Here is a 27,325-nt window from a genome sequence, read left to right as displayed (position 1 = left end):
CTCTGATGGCATAGAATGTGTGCTCATATGCTCTCGTGTCTTCAGAATTTTTCTAAGGTGGTAGGTAAGGTAGGTAAGGTATAATATGTGTATTTTCAGAGATTAACTTGGTTTGTTCTTGGTACTTTGATCTAGCTGGCCTTAGTTATACTTTTTCTAATCTCTGTGTTCTCATATAATCCCCTCAAAAATCGTAATTTTGAAATCCTGAAGTTTTCCTTATGCCTATGTTGAAACACAATAATTAATTATTAATTGTATTTGGTTATCTTGTTTTGCAGTATATTTAAAATTTTTCTAAATTTATCTAAAACAGTTATCTTAGAACTTTGGAATATTTTATTTAAATAAAATATTGCCATATATTTGTCTTATATTGAATAATAGATCATTTACTTAACACAAGGGAGATTAGAAGACACATTTTATCAACACATAACTGTTCCAGCTACCTCTAAAGATGCTGAAAAAGGTGAAACTTTAACATCAGAGAGATATCAAACTCATAGGAGGGAGAAAATGATTCAAAAGAAACTAGTGAAACTATAAATAAGAAATAAAAATATGATGAAATTTTTATTTCATTTGGGATTATAGATACTAATACTTCAGCTTATTGTGTTTTATGCAACAGAATATTTTTGAATAGTGTTACAATGTCAGTTATGATGTGATGCAATATTGAAATCAAACATTTATAATTTAAGGAAAAAAATTTAATATTTTAAACAGACATGATAAACTCCTGCTACAGCATTTCAAACTAGAAAAGAACAACTAAAGACTCTTAGAGACTAACTTATTGTAGTATGTTGGCTGGAGACCTGTACACAATAGTTAAAAGACTAAAAAAAAAAAAAAAAGTTTTGTACAGTTGACATTAATGAATGCCTTCTTGATGAAGAGTCAGTAAAAAGAATTACAAAGTTCCACTTTCTGATGATTCAGTAACTCATTGAATTAAAGATTTATCTATGAACATGAAGACTGTCTCACTTGCAGAATTGTAACTACAAATGAATAAATCTCCAAATGTGGCTGGGCTTTATTATCAACACCAGCTAATCACTGAATGTGATTCTTTATGTAAATGTTTGATAACAAACATAAAAGGAGCAAATAGCTAAAGTGTTAAATAACCTTTTTGACTCTCGTGGCTTATCCTGCAATAACTGTGTTGATATGTGCACTGATAGGACAAATGCAATGGTAGGTGAACTGTAGGTGCTTCAGTGTAATTCAAGGCATTAGCCAAACACTATACTCACTATACTGTTTTATCATCATACATTCACAGAAAAATAAGAATTCATTTCCTTTAAGGATGTCCCTGATGATGCAATTAAACCATATTAACTTTGCTACCTCTCAAACCTTGAGTATAGACTTTTTAATATCCTGTTTGAAAAATGGGAACGATATAAAACACTTTGCCACATACCAAAATACAATCGTTGTCTTATAGAAAAAACTTTGTTTAATTGAGGTGTGAGCAATAGTAGTAGATACTTTTTGTGTGCAGCACATTTTTATACCTAAATGAATGGATGACAGAAAGCTATGATTATTTAAACTTGAGCATTTGGCAGACATTTCTTCAAGAAATATCAATATTACATTTACCTGTGACTCCTCAGAATTTCTTTGCATGGTTCATAAATTTGCCACATACAGATGAAACTTCTCATCTTTCCATGTAAGACTCCCTTCATGCACCATCAGTCATCACACTCACCTCTGCTCATCATATTATCACTTTCTCAAGTTCATGTAGATTTCAAACTAAGTAAAATAAGATCCACACCATCAATAACTTGATCTTTTAGCTTTAATAAATAGCCAACAACACAAAATTATTTTGTTCATGATCATTTATAGACATGAAATGAGAAAACAGCATCATTGCTCCAACTGATAAACAAGTAAGTGGACCAATATTTGTTTACATGGGATCTTATACTTTCTCAAACAACTCTCTAGAGCCTAACGGCAAAAAGAACAACAATAATTATATGTGGTTGTTAAAGCATTTACTTTAAGAGGAAGGTACAAACAGGGGAAATGACTTCTGTTAGTCATGCCTTTGTTAGTTCTTTCATATCACTGACTCCCTAAGAAGACCTCAGGTGACAGCTGTCTAACTGGTATGTGAGCAGAGTTCCTTTTACAAATCCCCCCCCTCATTCTAGTTGGGCTACAGCAGTCTCAAAATATGTGGATGTCAGAAAATGATCACCATGTGAAGTTTTGAGTGGTCTTTGTAGAAAAAAAAATGAATATATTCAATATGATACTCAAAATAAACATTGAAACATGGCAAAGTTGGCATGATGTTGATTTAGCTTTTAGTATTGTTTTGATAAAGGCTATTATCAAACCCACAAATTGCAATTAAATTTAAACTAGATCCAGCTATTTTTTTTTTTTTTTTGCAGCAGAAGCAACTCTAATAATTCTATGGATATGTATGGTAGAAAGTTCTTTTAAAAAATGTTATTCTATAACAATGCCTCATTAAAATCACATCTAAAAATGATTTGTTGCAATTTTAGAAATCTGGAAGAGAGTAAAATTTTTTGCAGCGGAGGTTTTAGTTTATGAACATCTATTCAAGGAACTGAGATAGAGACATAGTGTATGTCTTCAATGATAATAGTAGGCGAGGATTGCAGGAAGATTGTTATAACTGTTCACTTAGAATATTCTTATTAACTTGAATAATCTCCTATTGCCTAGAAAACATCATTTCTAGCTGTGCAGACTGTAACCTGTATGACAAATGACCTATGAGGTTTCAGAGATAAAATGAAGTTCTGTGATTAATTGCATATTCACATAGTCTTATCATTTTACAGTAAAGCAAAATGATGTTTGTGATTGAGTGGAATGGTAGGATGTAGAGGCCACCATCCAACAATTATGGACATGTAGTATGTGTCAGAAACTTTTTATGCATTATCTCATTAAATCTTCACACAATTGAGGCAATTTGATCATCTGTACCTTTCTTAACTTATCCATGTAAGTCACTGTGTGACATTTAACAAATTATTAAACTTCTTTGGACTATTGTTTATTTGAAAATTTGGGAGTAATTTAGAATCACCAGGATGATTAACACTAGTCAACCAAATTACCTAAAAAATAGTAATAATTGAGCAATCTTAAAATAACTTTAAAAAACCAGTATGTTTAGAATTCTCTACGAGATAAAGCAGAATCTAGGCCCCCTAAATGAGAATAGGATATTATTGAGCAAGATTAGGAAAATAAAATTTGAAAATTTGAGACAAAGTAAAGAAATAACTATAAATTTCACAAAAACATTATAAAAATAGAAAGGAATAACTCTAATGTCATAGAAAAGGCCACAGAAAACATGAAAAGTATGTTAGGATATAGAAGACAGATTAAAAGCCCAGTTACATAAATAGCATTTAAAGAAACGTGAATAGTTCAAGACTATTAAGAATCCCAAACATGATGAAGCCTGAAATGTTTCCAGACCTAAAGAAAGTTATGTGACATCATATTGACAGAACAGAATAAATGAAACTGTAAAATCTACACCAAAATAGTTCTTTAAAGTTAAGTTAATGAGGATGAGAGTACCAATTGAAAAATGAGCAAAGTACATGAACCAAAAGAAGAATAAGCATATACAATAAACCACTGTCAGTCTCACCAATTTTTAATAAAAAGAGACTAAAACATTACTGAGATAATTTTTAAACTAATTGATAGATTAAAAATATCATTATGATATCCAATACTCATGAATGTGTTGGGAAGTTGGTTACTCTCATAGATGTAATTAAGGATGTTATTTGGTTCTATCTAATAAAATCTTTGTAAATAATCATATAAGAAAAGAATCTGAAAAGTGTAATATATATATTCATTGTATTTCCATAATAGGGAATCATTACAAATAATAAAAGTACAACTATGAAGAAATGCATTAAAATTAAATAAATTATGGTATATCTACATAACCGAAAAAAAATAACATTGAAAACAACCCAAAAGAATATTCACTGACATGATAAAATCATCAGGATACACTATTTAAAAGCAATTTACAAAATCTAATGTATGTGTGATACTAATCTGTAATTTATTTAAATACATATGTGTGTATGTGAATCTGTGTGTGTGTGGTGTGTTCATACGTGTATAGCTCTATGTATGCACATTTAAGAATGGGTACTCTGTTTTTCAGGAAAATATACTGAGATGGGAAAGGTCAAAGTGTTCATATCCTTCTAGATTTGCTTTTATAAAGGACCAGATTTAATAAATAACAATTATTTCTTCCAATGCTCTTATAACTGATGTTATATCTGAGCTATTAGCAAATGAACAATTCGAATGTGGAAAATTAAAAGATGATACTTGAACATATGTCCTTACTCAGCTATTTTGGATTCTTTATCAACAAGAAATATATTCTCTGGATTAAAAATATTACAGCGGAATGCTTTTAATAAACTCAGAATGGTCTGTGCTTAATCATTTTCCTCAGTCTTCACATATTCAGGATTTATTTCCATTTCTGATTACAAAAAAGGCACTTCTTTTCCCTGATTAAAGGAATAAGAAAGAAAAAGGGAAAAACAGAGGAGGAGGGGATGAGTGGTGAGTTAAAGGACAGATTGAGTGTATGTATTTTAATCTGGCAGTTGTCTTGTGTAATTTTTTTTGCCAAAAGACTGCTAATTTCATACAAAAATTTAAATATTGTAGCAGTCACCCAACTTAAACATTTGGCAAATAGTTATCCTATTTTAAAAATGGAAAATATTTCTCAAGTGCTTCTGTTTTCAAAATACTGTCTCACGCTATTCTTTATGTTTGTTTAATCATTCTTTTGGAGGAAATTCTTCTCTAAATTTGGGATAAGAGGGAGATATATATATAAATGTATATATTTATATATACATTTATATATATTCACACATACATACACACGTACATTTTTTCCTATCACATTCAATCAAGACTATCTCAGTTTAATCAATTAAAGGTGAAAGAGCCTTTTTTCCTTCCTTCCTTCCTTCTTTCCTTCCTTCCTTCCTTTCTCTCTCTTTCTCTCTCTTTATTTCTCTCTTTCTCTCTCTTTCTTTCTTTCTTTCTTTCTTTCTTTCTTTCTTTCTTTCTTTCTTTCTTTCTTTCTTTCTTTCTTTCTTTCTNTTTTTTTTTTTTTTTTTCTTATGGATTATACCCACAATCTTTTAAAACACATTTTAAATGTGTTTTTAGGAGTTGTACAGAAAGGAACATCACATTCCTGGAGTGTGAAGTACATTTTTAACAGGAAAATTTGAAAAAAATTGTACAATTTCTTTTATGTTTGCCTAAATTTGAAACACAAACAAACCAACAACAACAACAAAAAAAAACCCACAAAACCCACTTTTCACAGATACAGATGTGAATCATTCCAAGGGAATATTTGCTAGATTCACAGGGCTTCAGGCACCATATTCTCAATCCCATGAGTGTCTTTTGTTATATCTTCTGTTCTCAAGCTGACATTTGTGGGAGAAATTTTTTTTTTAATGAAAAACGAAGTTGGAGTGTAAAAGTTACACAATCTGCTCTGCTCCATTTGACCATATTATTGTCGAATCTAAAATAGTTTCCAGAATTCCTATGAAAAACCTTCTAAAATTCTGACTTTATATAGTTAATATGGAATGGTGGACCTGTTTGTTATTTTTCATTTAAACAAATGGACATATCACTTAGTTTAAGAATAAAGAAAATATTATGTAAAAGTTTACTAAAACTTGGATTCATTATAACTTACCATGTTAGGAAAAGGAAATGATATGATAGATATGTTAAAAAAAAGGCAGTTGGATTTTTTTTTTTTTTACTCAGAATCTCATGCCCTCCACAAAATATATAATTTTGAGAAGTATCCAAGTAATTCCTTCCAGCACTAAAATATACTATTGTTGATCAATTTAGCTCATTTAGAAACTGTGCTAATAATCTCAATTAGCTATTTCACCAATACTAGTCAGAAGGATGATTTAGTTCTCATTTATCCCCGCACTAGCATGACAGCTCATCAAAAATATCAACTGACCATAAATCTTTGAAAGAAGAATGATTGCATTCTAATGTAGTAAGGAGCCAATACTCCTTATTTAAGCTTCAGGGATCTTCATTTGCATTGACCATTCCAAGGCTATGGGAGGAACTCCATAATATAGTCTTTTGGTCATGTACTTCTGTAATATTTAGAAAAGTAGACAATTTAACTGCAATCAATTAAGACTGCTGTCTCCTTTCACTCTGCCCTTCCCTCTGTCAGAGTTGACATTAGAGGATGGGAATTTAGTGTGTCTTGCTAGGGAAAAGTTGAGTTGGATACAATCATTTTTTGTTTGTTTATTTGTTTAATGGGGGAATTTAGTGTGTCTTGCTAGGGAAAAGTTGAGTTGGATACAATCATTTTTTGTTTGTTTATTTGTTTAATGGGCATGTTTAAGTAGTTTTCAGTCATTTCTGTGTATGGTTAAATTATTGCTAGTTTTTCCAATTTCATGACCCGAAGACAGAGAGACCAGAGTTCCATTATATGATGATATAAACATGTTCTTGGCACCCAGTACCAAAATTATGTGGGTAATAGAAGACAGAAAAAAATGTTTTATATGCATGGAGGGAGACTCTAGTCTCTAGAAAAATCTTTCAAATTGTATGCAAAAGACTCATATACAATAGGCAGTTGATAAAGTTTTCCTGTAATGTGAGAGGAATCCTAAAAAGTCATATAATGATACCAATAATGGTAACTGAAATGTAATTTTCTATGGTATCAATAATAATAAACAATCTATCAGACATTCTAGGGAAAGTAATATCTTTCCATCTCTCTATAGTAAATATTATAAAATTATTTTTATGTGAAGAAACAAAGGGCTTATATCTTAGCAATTTTTAAAATGCATTACAGAGGTAGATTCAGAAATTATTTAATAAAAATAACTATGTGATTTATTGGAATACTTTGTTGTAGGGATATTTTTCAACTTTTTGACTTTTATGATTTTCATTTTAAATTAATATATTCTTTTACACCTGATGTGGTTTGGCTCTGTGTCCCCACCCAAAGCTCATCCTGAATTGTAATCCCCACATGTCATGAGAGGGACCTGGTGGGATGTAACTAGATCATGGGGCTGGTTTTCCTCATGCTGTTCTCATGATAATGAGAGAGAGAGTTCTCACAAGATTTGATGTTTTAAAAGTGGCAATTTCTCTCGCGCGCCCTCTCTCTCTACTCTGACACCTGTGAAGAAGGGACTTGATTTTCCTTCACCTTCTGCCATGATTGTGAGTTTCCTGAAGCCTCCCCAGCCATGAAGAACAGTGAGTCAATTAAATCTCTTTATTTATAAATTACTCAGTCTTGGTTAGTAACTTTATAGCAGTGTGAGACCAAACTAACACAACATCTAATTTTGTAGTTATAACTTTGTATTCATTTTGCTAAAAAGGATTATAATATGTTATGATCTTTGGATCACACAGAAACTAGATTCTTCTTGAATATTTTAAGGCAGTACTGACTACTAGATCTGGAAGTTAATCTAATAAACTCCAACTTAATGGCTGCAGTTTTCCAGAGATGCCTCAGATCTCACATACAAGCAAGAAACAAATTTAGTGCAACACTCTCTCTTTGTTTACTTCCATTGAATTACAACTCAAGTTTTCTTTTGAAGAAATGCTTTCATGGCTTAAGTAAAGTATGGAAGTACTTGTTCAACAGTCAGCGTATGATCAGAAAAAACATGAAAGTACTTGTATTAGTTTTCAATTGCTGCTTATAAAAAATTTCCACAAACAAGAACAAAAGCCAACACCCACTTTTTATCACATGGTTTCTGTAAGTTATGAGATACAGTTGTGGTTAATCGGTGGCAAAAGACAAATGAAGGTTTAAGTGGCCTAGGCTCTTATCTAAAGGTTTTTGAAGGGAATCTGCTTCCAAGGTCATTACATTTATTGGCAAGATTCAGTTCCATAAGGTTGTAAGACTCAAATTCCCATTACCTTGGATGCTGTTGACGAGGTGTTGTTCTCAGCTTTTAGAGGCAGCCCACATTCCTGGACTCCTAACTATATCCTCTATCTTCAAAACCAGCAATGGTGGCTGGACTCCTCATATTTTAAATATTTTTGACCTCTTCTTCCATCTCATCTCTCTGCTTTTCTCTTCCACCACAGCTCACTGACTGACCTTTCTGTCTTATTTTTCTACATTTAAGTGCTCGTGCAATTACACTGGCTCCTTCTGGGTGATACAGAATAAACTGCATATTATAAGGTCAGATGACTATTAACTTTAATTCCATCTGCCAAGTCCTTTTGCAGTAATACGTAGATAGGTGTTTAATTGAACAAAGAGTTTGAAGTCTTTGAGGAGGAACATTTTTAGAATTCTGGCTACCGTAGTAGTGATTTAGTCCAAATATTTGATGTTAAAATTTGGGTAGTTTAGGTTAAAGTGGTTTATCCAGGGTTTTATCCACAGTTTTTAAATAATATTAATAGATAAATAAGACTACTTTTTAAAATTTTTCTTCTTTAAAAAAGGGATACGGGTACAGAATGTTCAGGTTTGTTACATAGGTATACATGTGCCACAGTGGTTTGCTACACCTATTGACCTGTCCTCAAGTTCCCTCCCCTCATCCCCCACCTGCCAACAGGCCCTGGTATGTATTGTTTCCCTCTCCGTGTCCATGTGTTCTCATTGTCCAACTCCTACTTATGAGTGAGAACATACAGCGTTTGGTTTTCTATTTCTGTGTTAGTTTGCTGAGGATGATGGCTTCCAGCTTCATCCATGTGCCTACAAATGACATTATCTCATTCCTGTTTATGGCTGCATAGTACTCCATGGCATATATGAACCACATTTTCTTTATCCAGCCTATCATTGATGAGCATTTGGGTTGGTTCCATGTCTTTGCTATTGTAAATAGTGCTGCAATAAATGTATGTGTGCATATCTTTATAGTAGAATGATTTATATTATTTTGGGTACTTACCCAGTAAGGAGATTACTGGGTCAAATGGTATTTCTGGTTCTAGATCCTGGAGGAATTGCCACACTGTCTTCCACAATGGTTGAACTAATTTACATTCCCACCAACAGTGTAAAAGCATTCCTATTTCTCCACAAACTCACTTGCATCTATTGTTTCCTGACTTTTTAATAATCGCCATTCTGACTGGCGTGAGATGGTATCTCACTGCGGTTTTGATTTACATTTTTCTGATGATGAGTGATGTTGACCTCTTTTTCATATGTTTATTGGCTGCATAAATGTCTTCTTTTGAGAAGCGTCTGTTTATATCCTTTGCCCACTTTTTGATGGGGTTGTTTTTTTTCTTTTAAATTTGTTTAAGTTCTTTGTAAATTCTGGATGTTAGAAACTTGTCAGATGGGTAGATTGCAAAATTTTTCTCCCATTCTGTAGGTTGCCTGTTCACTCTGATGATAGTTTCTTTTGCTGTGCAGAAGGTATTTAGTTTAATTAGATCCCATTTGTCAATTTTGGCTTTTGTTGCAATTGCTTTTGGTGTTTTAGTCATGAAATGTTTGCCCATGTCTATGTCCTGAATGGTATTGCCTAGGTTTTCTTGTAGGGTTTTCATGGTTTTAGGTTTTAGATTTAAGTCTTTAATTCATGCTAAGTTATTTTTTGTATAAGATGTAAGGAAGAGGTCCAGATTCAGTTTTCTGCATATAGTTGGACAGTTTTTCCAGCACCATTTACTGAATAGGAGATTCTTTCCCCATTGTTTGTTTTTGTCAGGTTTGTTGAAGATCAGATGGTTGCAGATGTGTGGTGTTATTTCTGCTCCATTGGTCTATATGTCTGTTTAGATACCAGTACCATACTGTTTTGGTTACTGTAGCCTAGTAATATAGTTTGAAGTCAGGTAGCATGATGCCTCCAACTTTGTTGTTTTTTCTTAGGATTGTCTTGGGTATACAGGGTCTTCTTTGATGCCATATGAAATTCAAAAGTTTTTTTCTAATTCTGTGAAGAAGATCAATGGTTGATTGATGGGAATAGCATTGAACCTATAAATTACTTTGGCAGTATGGCCAATTTTGTGATATTGATTCTTCCTATCCATGAGAATAGAATGTATTCCCATTTGTTTGTATCCTCTTTTATTTCCTTGAGCTGTGGTTTGTAGTTCTTCTTGAAGAGGCCCTTCACATCCATTGTTAGCTGTATTCCTAGGTATTTTATTCTCTTTATAGTGATTGTGAACAGGAGTTCATTCATGATTTGGCTCTCTGCTTATCTGTTATTGGTTTAAAGGAATGTTTGTGATTTTTGCACATTGATTTTGTATCCTGATACTTTGTTGAAATTGCTTATCAGTTTAAGGAGTTTTTGGGTTGAGATGATGGGGTTTTCTAAATATAGAATCATCTTGTCTCCAAACCGACACAATTAGACTTCCTCTCTTCCTACTCGAGTATCATTTATTTCTTTTTTCTTGCCTGATTGCCCTGGCCAGAACTTCCAATACCATGTTGAATAGGAATGGTGACAAAGGGCATCCTTGTCTTATGCCGGTTTTCAAAAGGAATGCTTCCAGCTTTTGCCCATTCAATATGATATTGACTGTGGGTTTGTCATAAATAGTTCTTATTATTTGGAGATATGTTCAACCAATACCTAGTTTATTGAGAGTTTTTAACACGAAGGGATGTTGAATTTTATCAAAGGCCTTTTCCACATCTATTGAGATAATCATGTGGTTTTTGTCGTTAGTTCTGTTTATGTGAGGGGTTACATTTGTTGATTTGCATATGTTGAACCAACCTTGCATCCCAGGGATGAAGCTGACTTAATCCAGGTGGATAAGGGTTTTGACGTGCTGCTTGATTTGGTTTGCTAGTATTTTATTGAGGATTTTCACATCAGTGTTCATCAGGGATATTGGCCTGATGTTTCTGTTTTTTGTTGTGTCTCTTCCTGGTTTTGGTATCAAGATGATGCTGGCTTCATAAAATGAGTTAAGGAAGAGTCTCTCCCTTTCAGTTGTTTGGAATAGTTTCAGAAGGAATGGTACCAGCTCCTCTTTGTATTTCTGATAGAATTTGTCTGTGAATCTGTCTGGTCCTGGGCTTATTTTGGTTGGTAAGCTATTAATTACCGCCTCAATTTCAGAACTTGCTATTGGTCTATTCAGGGATTCGACTTCTTCCTGGTTTAGTCTTGGGAGGGTGTATGTGTCCAGGAATTTTTCAATTTCTTCTAGATTTTCTAGTTTATTTGCATAGAGGTGTTTATAGTATTTTCTAATGGTAGTTTGTGTTTCTGTGGGGTCAGTGGTGATATTCCCTTTATCATTTTTTATTGTGTCTATTTGATTCTTCTCTTTTCTTCTTTATTAGTCTAGCTAGCAGTCTATCTATTTTGTTATTTTTTTCAAAAAAAAAAAAAAACACCTCCTGGATTCATTGATTTTTTGGAGGGTTTTTTGTGCGTGTCTCTATCTCCTTCAATTCTTCTCTGACCTTAGTTATTTCCTGTCTTCTGTTGCATTTTGGATTCGTTTGCTCTTGCCTCTGTATATCTTTTAATTGTGATATTAGGGTGTTGAGATCTTTCTAGCTTTCAGATGTGGGCATTTAGTGCTATAAACTTCCCTCTTAACACTGCTTTAGTTCTGTCCCAGAGATTCTAGTACATTGTCTCTTTGTTCTCATTGGTTTCAAATAACTTCTTGATGTCTGCCTTAATGTCTGCCTTACTTTCATTATTTACCCAGGAGTCATTCAGTATCAGGTGGTTAATTTTCCATGAAATTTTGTGGCTTTGAGTGAGTTTCTTAATCCTGAGTTCTAATTTGATTGCATTGCGGTTTGAGATACTATTTGTTATTATTTCTGTTCTTTTGCATTTGCTGAGGAGTGTTTTACTTTCAGTTATGTGGTTGATTATATAATATGTGACACTTGGCATTGGAAAGATTGTATATTCTGTGGATTTGGGGTAGAGAGCTCTGTAGATGTCTACTAGGTCCACTTGATCCAGAGCTGAGTTCAAGTCGTGAATGTTCTAGTTAATTTTCTGTCTTGCTGATCTAATACTGACAGTGGGGTGTTAAAGTCTCCCACTATTATTGTGTGGAAGTCGAAGTCTCTTTGTAGGTCTCTAAGAACTCATTTTATGAACCTGGGTGCTCCTGTGTTGGGTGTATATATTTAAATTGGATATCTCTTTTTGCTGAATTGCTCCCTTTACCGGTATGTAATGTCCTTCTCTGTCTTTTTTTTTTTTTTTTTTTTTCACTTTTTAAATGGTTTTATTTTATGTAATGAACATATTTTAAATAATGAACATATGTTGTACCCACAAATTCTGCTTTGCAAAAACAGGAGCTTTTTAAAAGAAAGCCACATAATAACTTTTAAAAGGCGCTGGGATTCCTCTGCTTCTAGATCATTGTTGGGCTAGAAAAATAAAGTTTGTTCTACCAGGAATCACAAGTTAGAACTGAATATTTTCCAAAGTGAAAATTCTAGAGTGGAGTGTCACTCCAGGCAAAGATTATTCAGTTCTCATCCCCAACATCCACAGCTACCTATCAGAAGGGTTAAACCAGGTCAAAACAGTCCAGCATAATTTAGGCTTTATCAAACAATGTCATTATGCTCTTCTAAGGTGCAAATAAACCAATACAGGAAATACTAAAATAAAAATAATATCTGACACTGCCATACAAATTGTTAGTTCCTTTTTGTATCCCCCCATCTATAACATTAACAAAGGGAATATTTTACTGCATAGAATATTTTATTTTATACAACACTAGCCATGCATTTTTGCCATTAGTTACTATGCAAATGATGCCTAGTGCCATTATCCAAATGGCATCACCATTTTACATCCACAATTCACTTATATAGTTATAAGTAGAATTTTCATGATTTACTTAAGTACATCTCTCAGTGAAGATTTAACACTGAGATGCAATCTAACATCCGTAATATCTGATGTTATGTAGATGGCAATGTAGGAAAGATGTGTTTTAATCGCTTTTCATTTAAGTGACCTTGTGTAAAAAATGAAATAATTTAGCAGTTCCAAGTATCCAAAGGGCATTTTCAAATGTACACAAAAGAAATGGTCACAGAGATTTTTAAGGAGCATCTTCCATGTCCACATCCTCTTGTAATTGCTGTACCATTTTCTCTTCCAACTGCTTCCCTTTGCCTGCAAGAGGGGCTCGGAGAAGATGGATGTTTTGTTTGACTTCTTTGATATCCTGAACTTTCTGTAACTCTTTATTTTTCTTCAATCTGTTCACTATAAATTTAGCTTGGCGTTTCTGTTTGATCTCTTCAACTCTCTTCATTGTATCAGTAGTCTTATTCCATAGCTCTTGCTGGTATTTGATAGGTTCATTTCTACATTTTTCAAATTCAAATGAATTATCTACTGTAAGCTCTTTACCAGCTGCTTTCTGGAATACTTTGGTCCACCTAACTTTGTGAGGATTGTGCTTCTTTTTAAACTTTTTATGACATTTAGATTTGCAAAATCTGAACACCTTGCAATCGTTGCAGAAGAACGTCATCCGTGTCCAGGGTATATGGGCCCCGAACAGAAATAACTCTTCTCAATACGCATCTTGAACCCGTGTGGGACCCCACCAAACAAACGCCAAGCTTGAGAGGAAGTGACACCTTCTTTGTCTATTTTGACCTTTGTTGGTTTAAAGTCTATTTTTTCAGAGACTAAGATTGCAACCTCTGCTTTTTTTTTTTGCTTTCCATTTTATTGGTAAATTTTCCTCCATCCCTTTATTTTGAGCCTGTGTGTGTCTTTGCAAGCGAGATGGCTCTCCTGAATACAGCACACTGATGGGTCTTGTCTCTTCAGTTTGCCAGTCTGTGTCTTTTAATTGGGGCATTTAGCCCATTTACATTTAAGGTTAGTATTGTTATATGTGAATTGATCCTGTTATCATGCTGTTATTTGGTATTTTGCACACTGGTTGATGTAATTTCTTTGTTGTATCATTGGTCTTTATATTTTGGTATGTTTTTGCAGTGGCTGATACTGGTTTTTCCTTTCCATATTTAGAGCTTCTTTCTGGAGCCCTCATAGGGCAGGCCTGGTGGTAACAAAATCCCTCAGCATTTGCTTGTCTGGAAAGGATTTTATTGCTCCATCACTTATGAAGCTTAGATTGGCTGATATGAAATTCTGGGTTGAAAATTCTTTTCTTTAAGGATGTTGAATATTGGCCCCCAATCTCTTCTGACTTGTAGAGTTTCTGCTGAGAAGTCCACTGTTAGTTTGATGGGCTTCCCTTTGTAGGTGACATGACCTTTCTCTTTGGCTGCCCTTAATAGTTTTTCCTTCATTTTGACCTTGGAGAATCTGATGACTATGTGTCTTGGGGTTGATCTTCTCATGGAGTAGCTTAATGGTGTTCTCTGTATTTCCTGAATTTGCATGTTGGCCTGTCTTGCTAGGTTGGGAAAGTTCTCCTGGATAATGTTTTGAAGTGTGTTTTCCAGCTTGTTTCCCTTCTCCCCATCTTTTTCTGGTACTCCAGTCAATCATAAGTTCAGTCTTTTTATGAAGTCCCATATTTCTTGGAGACTTTGTTCATTTTTTCTCATTCTTTTTTCTCTAGTCTTGTCTGCATGCCTTATTTCAGCAAGGTGGCCTTCAAACTCTGATATACTTTCTTCTGTTTAGTCAAATTGGCTATTGATAATTGTGTATGCTTTATGAAGTTCTCGTGCTATGTTTTTCAGCTCCATCACGTTGCTTATGTTTCTCACTAAACTGGTTATTCTAGTTAGCAATTCCTCTAACCTTTTATCAAGGTTCTTATCTTCTTTGCATTGGGTTAGAACCTGTTCCTTTAGCTCAGCATAGTTTTTATTACCCATCTTCTGAAGCCTATTTCTGTCAATTCGTTCATCTGTTCTTCTGTCCAGTTCTGTACCCTTAATGGAGAGACATTGCGATCATTTGGAAAAGAAGAGGCACTCTGGCCTTTTGGGTTTTCAGGAGTTTTTTTGTCGATTCTTTCTCATCTTGAGTTTATCTGGTTTTGTTCTTTGAGGCTGTTGACTCTCGGATGGGGATTTTGTGGGGGCTTTGTGTTGTTGTTGTTGATGCTGTTGTTGCTTTCTGCTTTTGTTGTTTTTCTTTCAATGGTCAGGTCCCCCTTCTGTACGGCTGCTGCAGTTTGCTAGGGGTTCACTTCAGGCCCTATTCATCTATTTGCTCCCGCAACTGGAGATGTCACTCAAGGAAGATGGACAACCGCAAAGATGGGTGACTACTCCTTCTTCTGAGACCTCTGAGCTCGAGGGGCACCAACCTGATGCCAGTAAAATCATTCCTGTATAGAGTGTCTGACAACTCCTGTTGGAGGGTCTCACCCAGTTGAGTGACACGAGGAACAGGACCCATTTAACAAAGCACTTTTTTCTTTGGTGAAGGGGATATGCCTCACTCTGGGGAAACCCACTTGTCTGCACTGCCTGGATTCCTCAGAACTACCAAGAGGAAAGGTTAAGTCTGTTGGTCTGCAGAGACTGTGTCCATCCCTCCCCCAGGGGCTTAGGCCCAGGGAGATTCAGATTCTGTCCATGAGCCTCTGGCTGGAGTTATTGGAGTTCCTGCAATAAAGACCCATCCAATGAGGAAGGATGGGTCAGGGTCAGGCCTGAAGAGCAGATGTGTTGGGCTGCGGGGTACAAGTCTTGGGACCAAGCCATTCAGCCTCTCCTGCTCCACCAGGGGAAAAGCGCAGCCTAGAGCCATTGGGATGGATGCCGCCCTTTCCCCACCCAAATAGCTTAGTGTGTTAGGTAGTTGCTAGTCCTACTGCTGGCTGCTACCCCTCCTGCAAGGAGCTTAAACAGCTTAGACAGCAGATGGCCGCAATTGTGGTTCTGGTCGCCCCTCCCCCTGGGAGTTCAGTGGGCTTAAGCAGATCCCAACTGAGAGGCTGTTGAGAATCTGCTCTTGAGAAAGGCTATCTTTTGCTTTGTGATATGTTTAGCATTCCTAGGCTCTGCTCACAACATGCTAATAGCACATCCAACAAACTGTGACAACCAAAAATGTCTCCAGAGATTGTAAAAGATCCTGTGGAAGGGGTGGGAGCTAGTAGAGAACCACTGATTTACACAGAAAAGTGCACAAGCTGTAAATTAACAGCATTGATTAATTTTCATAATGTCAGTACAGCACTGTAATGGATACACAGATCAAGAAATAAAACGTTGTGAGCATCCTACCAAGCTCCTTCTTGCCCCATTCACCTCATTACCTCCCATAAAGATAAACACTTTTGTGGATTTTAAGACTATAGATTGGTTTTCTATTTTTGAACTACATGTATAAATGAAATTACACAAAATGTGCTTGTGTTGTTTTCAATCACCATTATTCTTTTGAGATCTATTCATGAGCATAATGATAATTCTTCTATTTTTATTGCCATATGTCATAATTTATTTACCTATTTTTCTGTTGAGGGACATTTTGTCTTTCCTAGGTTCTTTTGTGGGAATATTTTAATTGAATTCAATTTCCTCTATTCAGATTTTTCACTTCTTGTGTCACTTTTCTTAGATTGAATTTTAAGGAATTTGTATGTTTTATGTAATTTTCCAAGCGTATTGGCAGAACATTTTTCAAAATATTGTCTTAGTGGCTTTTAATTATTGTAGAATCTATAATTATTTTACCCCCTTTCATTTCTGGTATTAGTAAATTGTGCTTTTTTCATCTCTCTTGAATAATTATGGGTTATCATTTTATTATTCTTTTCAAAAATCACCATCAGGCAATATATATTTGCTATCTATAACTTCACATTTTTCTCTTCTTAATTTTCCTTATGTTTATTTTGCTGTTCTTTTCCTAACTTTATGATATTATATAATGTATATGAAATCTATATATCACTGAACTTCAACCTTTTTTAAAAAAAAGTTTCTATTATATACTTTTATTGGTTACAGATTTCTTTGTAGGCCAACTTTAGCTTTATCTTACAAATTTGTTATTTCATATTCATTATAATTAAACTCAGAGTATTTTTAATTTTTCTCATAATATATTCTTTAACCATATGACTATTAAATAAAATGTATTTCCAAATATTTGGGAATATTCTAATTTTGGACATTTATTATTAACTTTAATTTTACTGAAATAAGACAGCATATCTTACTGAAGTTGCTAGAATTTTCATTAGATTTTCTGTATATTCTGGCATATATTGGATTTTTGGAAAATTTTGATATGCAGTTGTAAAATGTGTGTTCTATTGTGGTTGGCTGCATTGTTTTACAAATGTCAATTACCTAAGATTAGTTAATTCTGTTGCTCAGATCTTTTTTCGTAGTGACATTTTTGGCCTAGTTTTATCAGTATTGAAAGAAATATGGAAGTATTTCACCTAGATTATGAACTTGTCTATTATTCCTTTTAGTTCTGATATTTTTAGCATTATATAATTTTTATGCTTTTAACTATATATACATTTATGATGGTTATATTTGCTGGGTGAATTGACCTTCTAGTCATTATGAAATTATCATCTTTAAATCTGAGAATACTTTTTAAGTCTATTTTTTTCTGACATTAACACATCAGCAAGAGTTTTATTTTGATTTGTAATTCATTTTTTCTCTGTACTTTTATTTCAATGCTTCTTCATTTTTATATTGGTTATAGATTTCTTGGAACATTGTATAATTAGACTTCTTATTTTAATTGAGTCTGAAGTTTTTGTCTTTTATATTGAATATTTAGCCTATTTACATTTAGTGTAATTATTGACATATTTGGTTTCATATCTCAAACTCACTATTTATTTTCCATTTATCCATCTCTTTATAGTCTCTTTTCTTGTTTTATAATTTATTTTCTTTCCCTTTAGCATGTTAAATTATTTCACTACAGATTAAAATGCATCAATTATACATTACTGTCTATTTTACATTAGAACTTATACTATGTATCAAAAAATATAACACAATTAGAATATATTAATTCTACTTATTGCCATTTCAGTATTTGTGTTCTTGTTATATGAATTTTAATTCTTCACATAATTTGGGCCAATATATTATTAAAAATATTATTTTGTATAGCCAATTTCTATGCATATTTACTCATTTACTTACTTTATACATTGCTTTTCATTTTTTTCTGTATTTCCATGCTTATTTCCAGCACTATTTCTCTTATGCTTAGAGATTTTCACTAAGTTTATTTTTGTGTATATGTGTGTGATGGTAGGAGGGGGTGTTCTGGTGACAAATTATCTAAATTTGTGTTTGTCTGGCAAAGTCTTTACCTTGATTTCATATTTAAATGACAGTTTCACCAGACGTAGAATTGTAGGTTGGCAGCTGTTTTTCCTTTGTACTTTCAAGATGGCATTGCTTTATCTTCCAGCCACTGTCATTTCTTCCTTTTTTTTTTTTATTATTATTGTTATACTTTAAGTTCTAGGGTACATGTGCATAACGTGCAGGTTTGTTACATATGTATACTTGTGCCATGTTGGTGTGCTGCACCCATCAACTCATCAGCACCCATCAACTCATCATTTACATCAGGTATAACTCCCAATGCAATCCCTCCCCCCTCCCCTCTCCCCCCTCCCCATGATAGGCCCCGGTGTGTGATGTTCCCCTTCCTGAGTCCAAGTGATCTCATTGTTCAGTTCCCACCTATGAGTGAGAACATGTGGTGTTTGGTTTTCTGTTCTTGTGATAGTTTGCTAAGAATGATGGTTTCCAGCTACATCCATGTCCCTACAAAGGACACAAACTCATCCTTTTTTATGGCTGCATAGTATTCCATGGTGTATATGTGCCACATTTTCTTAATCCAGTCTGTCACTGATGGACATTTGGGTTGATTCCAAGTCTTTGCTATTGTGAATAGTGCCGCAATAAACATACGTGTGCATGTGTCTTTATAGCAGCATGATTTATAATCCTTTGGGTATATACCCAGTAATGGGATGGCTGGGTCATATGGTACATCTAGTTCTAGATCCTTGAGGAATCGCCATACTGTTTTCCATAATGGTTGAACTACTTTACCATCCCACCAACAGTGTAAAAGTAGAATTGAGCTGGTTGTTAGTCTTACAGATGCTGTTTTGAAGATAATACATCTTTTTCTCTCCAAGATCTTTGGCTCTTCTACTTTCTTATCTCTGAAAATCCTGATTGCCTAAGCAGCTCTGAACTACAATATTGTCTTTCTAGCTTCTTGAGATTTCCAAATATACACTAATTTTTCTGCCTTTTAGTTTAGTCACCTGAACAGATTATCTGTTTCTTATCCATCACCAAAAAGATTAGCAAAACTGCAGGGGAAAAGATTATCTTCAAAGGTCAGTTTCTTATATTGTAATTCCTTTGTCTTTGAATTAATGGACTCTCAAGTATTGGTTGCCTCTATAGTTTTCAGGTATCTTTTAATATCTTTTATCTGGACTTTTAGTTGTAGTAGTTGGAGTGTCTGTTTCTTCAATATTCCTAATACTTAAACTTTTGAATTAAAAAATGTTTTTTTACTTCTCTTTTTGTTTTTGTTTTGTTTCTGAGACAGAGTTTCACTCCTGTTGCCCAGACTGGAGTACAATGGCGCAATCTCGGCTTACCACAACCTCCGCCTCCCAGGTTCAAGTGATTCTCCTACCTCAGTCTCCTGAGTAGCTGGGATTACAGGCATGCATCACCATGCCTGACTAATTTTATTTTTAGTAGAGATGGGGTTTTGCCATGTAGGTCAGGCTGGTCTTGAACTCCCGACCTCAGGCGGTCCATCTGCCTTGGCCTCCCAAAGTGCTGGGATTACAGGCATGAGCCACCACACCAGGCCTACTTCTCTTTTTAATTTCCTGATAGCATTTCCGAATTTAGGAGCTTAAGATGTCAGTTGGAGATAACATAAGTTAATTGTGAATTATAGTGTCTTCTTACATCAAAACTTTAGGGCCTGTAGTACTCATTTGAGGCCAGGCTTTAGAGTAGTTACACATGCATAATCAAAAGTCTTAAGACAACAAAGTGACTTAAGACAACAAAGATTTGTTTCTCAACATATAAAGTGTGCTGTGTATGTGTATACCCTCCAGGCTGTCTCCAAGACATGACTCTGGAAGCGAGGGTGCTCTATGCTGTGATGCTATCAAATCTTTACGGATTTTTCCAGGATCCTCAAAGTAGGTGATGATAAAGGGTGAACCCTCACATTTTCTCTTAACTTCTCTGGCAGTGCCATGTGAAACGTGCACTTTCAGCACATTAGCGAGAACTACACACATGGTCATAGGCTAACTGCAAGGGAGGTTGGAAAATATAAGGAAGCACATAAAATATTTGGCATTAGTATCTGTGCCAAAGTAATCATCTATGATACGTTGGCAGTAAAATGTTAGTGATATTTCTAATAGATCAGACAAAACAATAATAAATCTGTGTGGTCATTTATTTTTAGGGGGAATATTTTTATCAAACAAGGGGAAGACATTTAAATCTTTATTCCCCAAAATGTTGTTTCTCAGATTGCATATTGAGCATTTATAATCTGATAGAACCATAGCAATTGAATTTCTATAGCAGTAACTTATTCTTAGACAGGTAGTAAATGTGATAATACCTGGCTATTCCACTTTCTTAAGCTTTTCTAAATTTTTTTTTTATTTTGGAGAGACAGGGTCTTGCTTTGTTGCCTAGGCTGGTCTCAAACTCTTGGCTTCAAGTGATCCTCCAGCCTCAACCTCCCAAAGTGCTGGTATTACAGGCATGAGCCATTGTGTCTGGTCCCTTACCTAATTCTTTAATAAGCTATGGAGAAAAACGATTTGGTATTTTTGATGTTGCTTTCATATGGAGAAAATTGAAGGTGAGTAGAAGTGCAAATTGAGGAAATCACATAAAATTATTTATAGTCTCCTAAGTAATTTTGAGAAGAATAATTTGAAAACTACTAGTCTGTTGAAATACAAATAAATATTTGAAAAATCAGTAAGAAACAATTTCTATTTTATTCAGTTTTATGTGTCATGAGCTTCAGGAGTTAAGTAGTCAAAAACATGCCATTCATAAGTCACCCTTGTTTCTGCAGAAAAATTTTAAAAGTAATAAAACAAACAAAAAAGCACAGAAAAGCACACAATAACATGTCATTCATTGAAACATACTAGTGCTTCAAAGATAAGGAAAATGAGAAAAATTAATGTAATCATTCATATGCTGCAGTAACTTTATGCATAAATAAAGTCAATGCTTAATCAAGAGTAGATAGGGCTAGCGACTTGTTTGAAATTGTCTTTCAAATGTTGGTAATAAATTTTTACTAATTTATTCATGCATATATTGATACCACATGACTACCCTTATGAAGAGAAGAATACTTTTCTAACCCATCTCTTGGTTTAAAGAAGTTTATTTTGAGTTATAAGAGAGAAAAATTATCTAATGTTTATATCGATAAAAGGTATGACCTTTGCAATATTAATATCATATTTTAGCCTAAATCTGTTGGACCCATCCAATGCTTCTATTTATATATTGCAATTAGGAATATTCTCACCTTTTAACAAAGGAATGGGGAATATAATATTCTGGAACTTTTCCCAAAGTCCTTTAATGAGTAAATATTTAAGACGTACATATTTTCTGGGTAATGCAAATTACAGAGCTCATTTGATTTAAAATTTTTCAACCAGTGCATTTCACTTTGTATTATGTGGATAAAAACACTAATTGCAATCACCGAAATTGGTTAGAACAATGTTACTTATTTAAAAAGACTGTTAAAAATGATGCTCTTAGAAAATATTTGGCTTGGTGCGGTGGCTCACGCCTGTAATCCCAGCACTTTGGGAGGCCGTGGCGGGTGGATCACAAGGTCAGGAGATCGAGACCATCCTGGCTAACACGGTGAAAACCTGTCTCTACTAAAAATACAAAAATTAGCCGGGCGTGGTGGTGGGTGCCTGTAGTCCCAGCTACTCGGGAGGCTGAGGCAAGAGAATGACATGAACCTGGGAGGCGGAGTGCAGTGAGCCGAGACTGTGCCACTGCACTCCAGCCTGTGTGACAAAGCGAGACTCCATCTCAAAAAAAAAATATATATATATGTGTGTGTGTATATATATATATATATTTGAAAGACTCTATACAAATTATTTAGCAAATATATGTATGTATATGTCTGTGCATGTATATATGTACATATTCATATAAAAGCAAGAGTAAGCATACATACTTTTTTTTTATTTTTTTATTTTTATTTTATTTTTTTTAAATTAATTTATTATTATTATACTTTAAGTTGTAGGGTACATGTGCATAACGTGCAGGTTTGTTACATATGTATACTTGTGCCATGTTGGTCTGCTGCACCCATCAACTCGTCATTTACATCAGGTATAACTCCCAATGCAATCCCTCCCCCCTCCCCCCTCCCCATGATAAAGCATACATACTTTTAAAATAGAGGTATCAGATATAAATAAGTGAGAAATCAAGGAGTTCAAGTTTGCTAACAGATTTGTAGTTGAATAATTATTTGTTTGCAAAGTCTGTATTATGCTCCTCCTCACATGTGTGCATACAAGTATGTGTTTCCAACTCCCAAAACAAATCTACAAATGTTAAAGATAAGATGATATAAAAACTTCATACATTTTTTATGAAAACTGTGAAAATCTTTTAAGACTCATGAGAATAAATCTCCTGTTAAGATGAGACTGGCACTAGAAAATGTAAGGGGATGATCAGGGTCGTAATTGAAAAAGTGTAATAAAAGTGACATGTCATTTTTTGTGCCATAATATAGGATTCTTATATACCCCTACTCCCACAAAAACATAAAACCCACTTAGTTCAGAATATTCTACCATTTCTTAATTGTTACTCTGGTCACATTTGCCACCCTTAATCCTATTCTTTGAATCTTAAAAAAAAAATCTGCCGAGCACTAATTATTTAACCTTGCCTCCTACCTACTTTCTCTCTTTATTCTGAGGTTTCTTAAGGGCTATAATGAGCTGTCCCCACACAAACAGGCCAAATTAGTGGATAATTACTGCTGGGCCCATGAATGTTCTCACTCCTCCTTTCTTACAGTTTCACAACATTACCAGAATGGTCTGTCGCCTCCCTACCAATTAGGAACAATTACTACTTTATAACATTAGTGGTGGCAGGCTTATTATGTTCAAGGATATGTAAAAGCAAGGTAAGGGTAGGAGAGAAATGCAAGGCCAAAAGGGGTCACTGTCACATGAAGGACTTCAAAAGTTTGATACTTTTAATTTCATTTTTTTAGGAATACAGCTGGAAAGATTTATATTAACTCCATTAAATGAAAGTGAACATCATATATTGCCAAGGTTGTGTTTTTCTCCTTTTCTCCTTTTGTTCAGGATATCTCATTCTGATGGCTTGAGTTTTCAAAATCATGGAAATGACTCTAGATCCTTCTATGGGAGCAAAAAGGGTTATTTATTTTTTTTGGTTTCCTAGTAAACATGTGCATGTGTGTGTGCGCGCGCGCACTCACACACACGTGGAGAGTATGGTCTTGGCATCTGAATTTAGTTTCTTAAGCTACGTCAAGGATGCCATTGAAAAGTAAGGTACTGTGATCCAGAAGTGTAGGTCACAAACATTCCTTTTCAATCTGTATTTAAAGAGGAAATTGTAGGTCAAGATAAACCTGCATCAAATCTTCAGAATGAAGTGTTTTGAAAGATTTTTAAGACTGCTCAATGGGTACTAAACTACAGTTGTATAGGAAGAATAAGTTCCGGTGTTCTGTCGCACAGTAGGGTGACTATGGTTAACAATATTGTATTGTATATTTCAAAACAGCTATAAGAGAGGATTTTGAATGTTCACACCACAAATAAATGACAAATGCATCAGAATATGAATATGCTAAATAGCTTGGTTTGAATTGTATACAATGTATACATGTATTGAAACATCACACTGTACCCATAAATATGTACAATTACTATATGTCAACTATAAACAAAAGTTTTAAAATGTCTACTATACATGCAGTTGACTTTTCTCTTTCTGGAGAGATGGAGCATAAAAAACCTGTTCATAAATTATTTCTTTTTTAATGCAATATTCTTATTACTTCTGTAAAACATTTTTTTGAGGTTGTGAGTGATATTTATTTGGCAGTAAGAGGAACAGAAATGAAGTCAGGGTTTGCCCTATCAGCAAAAATAAATAAATAAAATAAAAGGCTTGCATGGTACTGGGTATGGGTGCTCTCTTTCATTCAGGGTATACGCCAGAAATTCACTGAAGTGTGATGCATGTTAATGCATCTGGCCTTACTGTCCCTTTTGGCACTTGGTTCCTGTTAAGGCCTCTGCTCCATGGTCAGAGAACACAATCCTAAACCTTTCTTTTGATGGCATCTTAATTAATGTAGCTGATTCATGCTTCAAAAAAAGGAGGAACGTGGAAACCCTCACAGGATGGAGAAGAAATCATCCAACTTGAATATTTATTTCGAGTAAAACAAGAAACTATTCTAGATACCCCTGACAGGAGAAAATTTTTAGATGAAATCGGTAACCAACTTTGACAGTAGTGTCAGAAAGCATGACAATAGAGAGACTGTTATTATTATTATTATTATGGAATAAAAAGACTACTGTTGTCAAAGTTGGAATTGTCATTTTAGGTGAGTGGTAAGAATGAAAAATGCATTTCAGAGAGTTAATAAAGGATTAGCTTGAAAGAAAGTGAAACCTGAGGTTATGAGCCACACATATGAAAGGTTTGATAAAAGAAATAAAAATTTTTAAGAGTACTAAATAAAATAATTTTGCAGAATGAGGTTTTGTATATTTGAAGGCAGAAAAGGAGAAACTAAATAAAGAAGAAGGGTAAAGACTTATAAAGGTATGCAATCTAAGGTGTGTATTACCTTCCACAATTGGAATGTATTTACATACACACATTCTTTTATACTGGTTAAAAAGTGATAAAAAATGAGAACAATAATAGAAGTATCTTGAGATAAGAGGACATAAATTGAGTGGGCTGTTTCTTTTCAGTGAATTAGAAAGCAAAAACTGTGTCTCATTTAGAAAATTGAAGCACATTCTGGAGAAAAAAAGGGAGAAAAAAATGTTGCATAAAGGATGTAGCCTTGACTGACAAGCAACTTAAAAAAATCGAGATCAATAGTAACTCTCTGGTTGCCTGGAACTAATAGACAATTCAGTTGTTCAATAAAAACATCAAACATTATGTTCTTTGTAATGCATTGCAAATAATTAGTAGATTGACTGCATTTTTTTATTGTGTGTGTGCATCAAATGCCCATGATCACAATATTGTCTCTGTAGATAGAACCAAAGTTGATCAAATCAAATGCTCATTATGTTGTAGTTATTAAACAAGTTCTATACATTACCTAACAATACAATACTTATTTTTCATGGAAACTCAGTTTCTTAGATACTAAAAGTTTCCATTTCCACCAACATTTAATCTTTTAATAGTTCCTTAATATTAAAATCGTTTTTTATGGTATTTGTCTCAAAGAAATACAAACCTGTAAATGACATTCTGAGGCTGGAAACCCAAAATGATGGTAACTGAGAGTGGCACTAAGGCCATAAGTTTTGGTTGCACTCTCACTTAAGGAGAACTTAACTAAAGAGGGGACATTTTTTAAAGAAAATTATTGGAGGCCATTGTTTTGGACTGAGCTCACGCAGTAGGCCCCAAAAGACCAGATCAAACCAAAATGGAGTCACTTATGCTAAATGTGACATAGTCAAACTAAGACTCTAAGAAAATACATAGATCCTAGAAAAGACCAAGTTTTGTGGGTTTTTTTACTGGAACTCTTTTAAAAAAATGACCTGAAGTCCTTGTTCTCATCTTACAGAACCCATAGTTCTACTTTCCAGTGGGTTTCAAGAGCAAATAAGTACAGTTACAATGGTGATAGTGCCATCAATGACTAAACTTCTGGTCATCCTCTCAAAATTGACAGGTTATGGTGCCCTCATGGTCACACATTTTTTCACTCTAGTCATTATAGTTGAAGCGAGACCATTTGATATTCTAGAGATGGCTGCATGCAAACTTTTAAACCTTTTCAGAGACCACAGTGTACCAGGGAGACTACTATTATGACTATCAGGAAGATAATAACAAGAGTTTGAAGTATACTCCTTACCCAGGGCCTCCATAAAGCATCCTCTCAAAATTGAGAGGATGACCAAAAGGAGGGAATTATTAAATTAAGTTTAGTCTAAAACTGCCTCCTTACATATTTTAACTTTGGCCTAAAAGTTTCTCTGTATATCCTCAATCATAGCCTAAATAGAAGTGTAAACACACTATACTGTATTCTTGTGCCAATCACTGAATTTTGGCCAATCAAATATGGCCAACTGTTTAAATCATGTTCAAATAAGACAAACACCAAGCTATAACCAATCCATCAGTTTCTGTACCTCACTTCTGATTTGTGTACATCACTTTCCTTTTTCTGTCCATAAATCTTCTACCATATGGCTGCACCAGAGTCTCTGAGTCTACCCTGGTGTGGGAGGCTGCCTGAACTGCAAATCACTCTTTGCTCAATTAAACTCTTTAATTGGGCTGAGGTTTTTCTTTTCACATAAGGAAACTTTTTGTATAATTTAAAAATCTTAAAATTATTTTTAATGTTCCTCTGATGTTTGGGTCATTTCCAATTACTAGAGGGTTATGATATGGGAACACATGTTTTAAAAAAATTGTGGAATGTTTTCAGCTATCAAATGCTAACATCTGATAGATAGTTCAGGATTTATTGCTTCCTAGACTTTCACTAAAATTTAAGGTTATAATTCTGTATGTAAAATGTGCTAAAGATGTGTTTTTATTAAGGAAAGGAATAATTTTGTCTAATTCAGAAATTATCTGTTTATTCAAATTATGAATTAAGATTTCTTTTGCAATAAAGTAAAATGACTGGTTATCAAAAGAAGAGAGAGAATTTAGGACAAAATAGAAAGTCAAAGCAGGTCATAGATGATCTGTGTAAGTCATATGCACACTTATTCCTGTTTCTCTCTGTGTTTATCTTTATGTACATTCAGAGAAAATAGGAACTTGAAAAGGTTTAGTTAATAAAACATTCTTTAAGACAAGATAGAAAACTGGAAAAATTCAACTAATTAACATTGGTCATAATCAAAGCTCCTAATATTGATAAAA

The 27,325-nt window shown here is 34.1% G+C and overlaps 1 pseudogene; it reads right to left on the bottom strand.

The window, feature by feature from the left end:
• Window positions 1–12,569: 12,569 nt before the first annotated feature.
• LOC112626607 lies at window positions 12,570–13,691 on the bottom strand (annotated as a pseudogene).
• Window positions 13,692–27,325: the final 13,634 nt, after the last annotated feature.

The sequence above is a fragment of the Theropithecus gelada genome, chromosome 6 (assembly GCF_003255815.1).
Source record: "Theropithecus gelada isolate Dixy chromosome 6, Tgel_1.0, whole genome shotgun sequence".
NCBI classification, from domain to species: Eukaryota; Metazoa; Chordata; class Mammalia; order Primates; family Cercopithecidae; genus Theropithecus; species Theropithecus gelada.
Note: the sequence above shows the minus strand (reverse complement) of the source record. Positions and strands in the feature narration are given on the sequence as shown.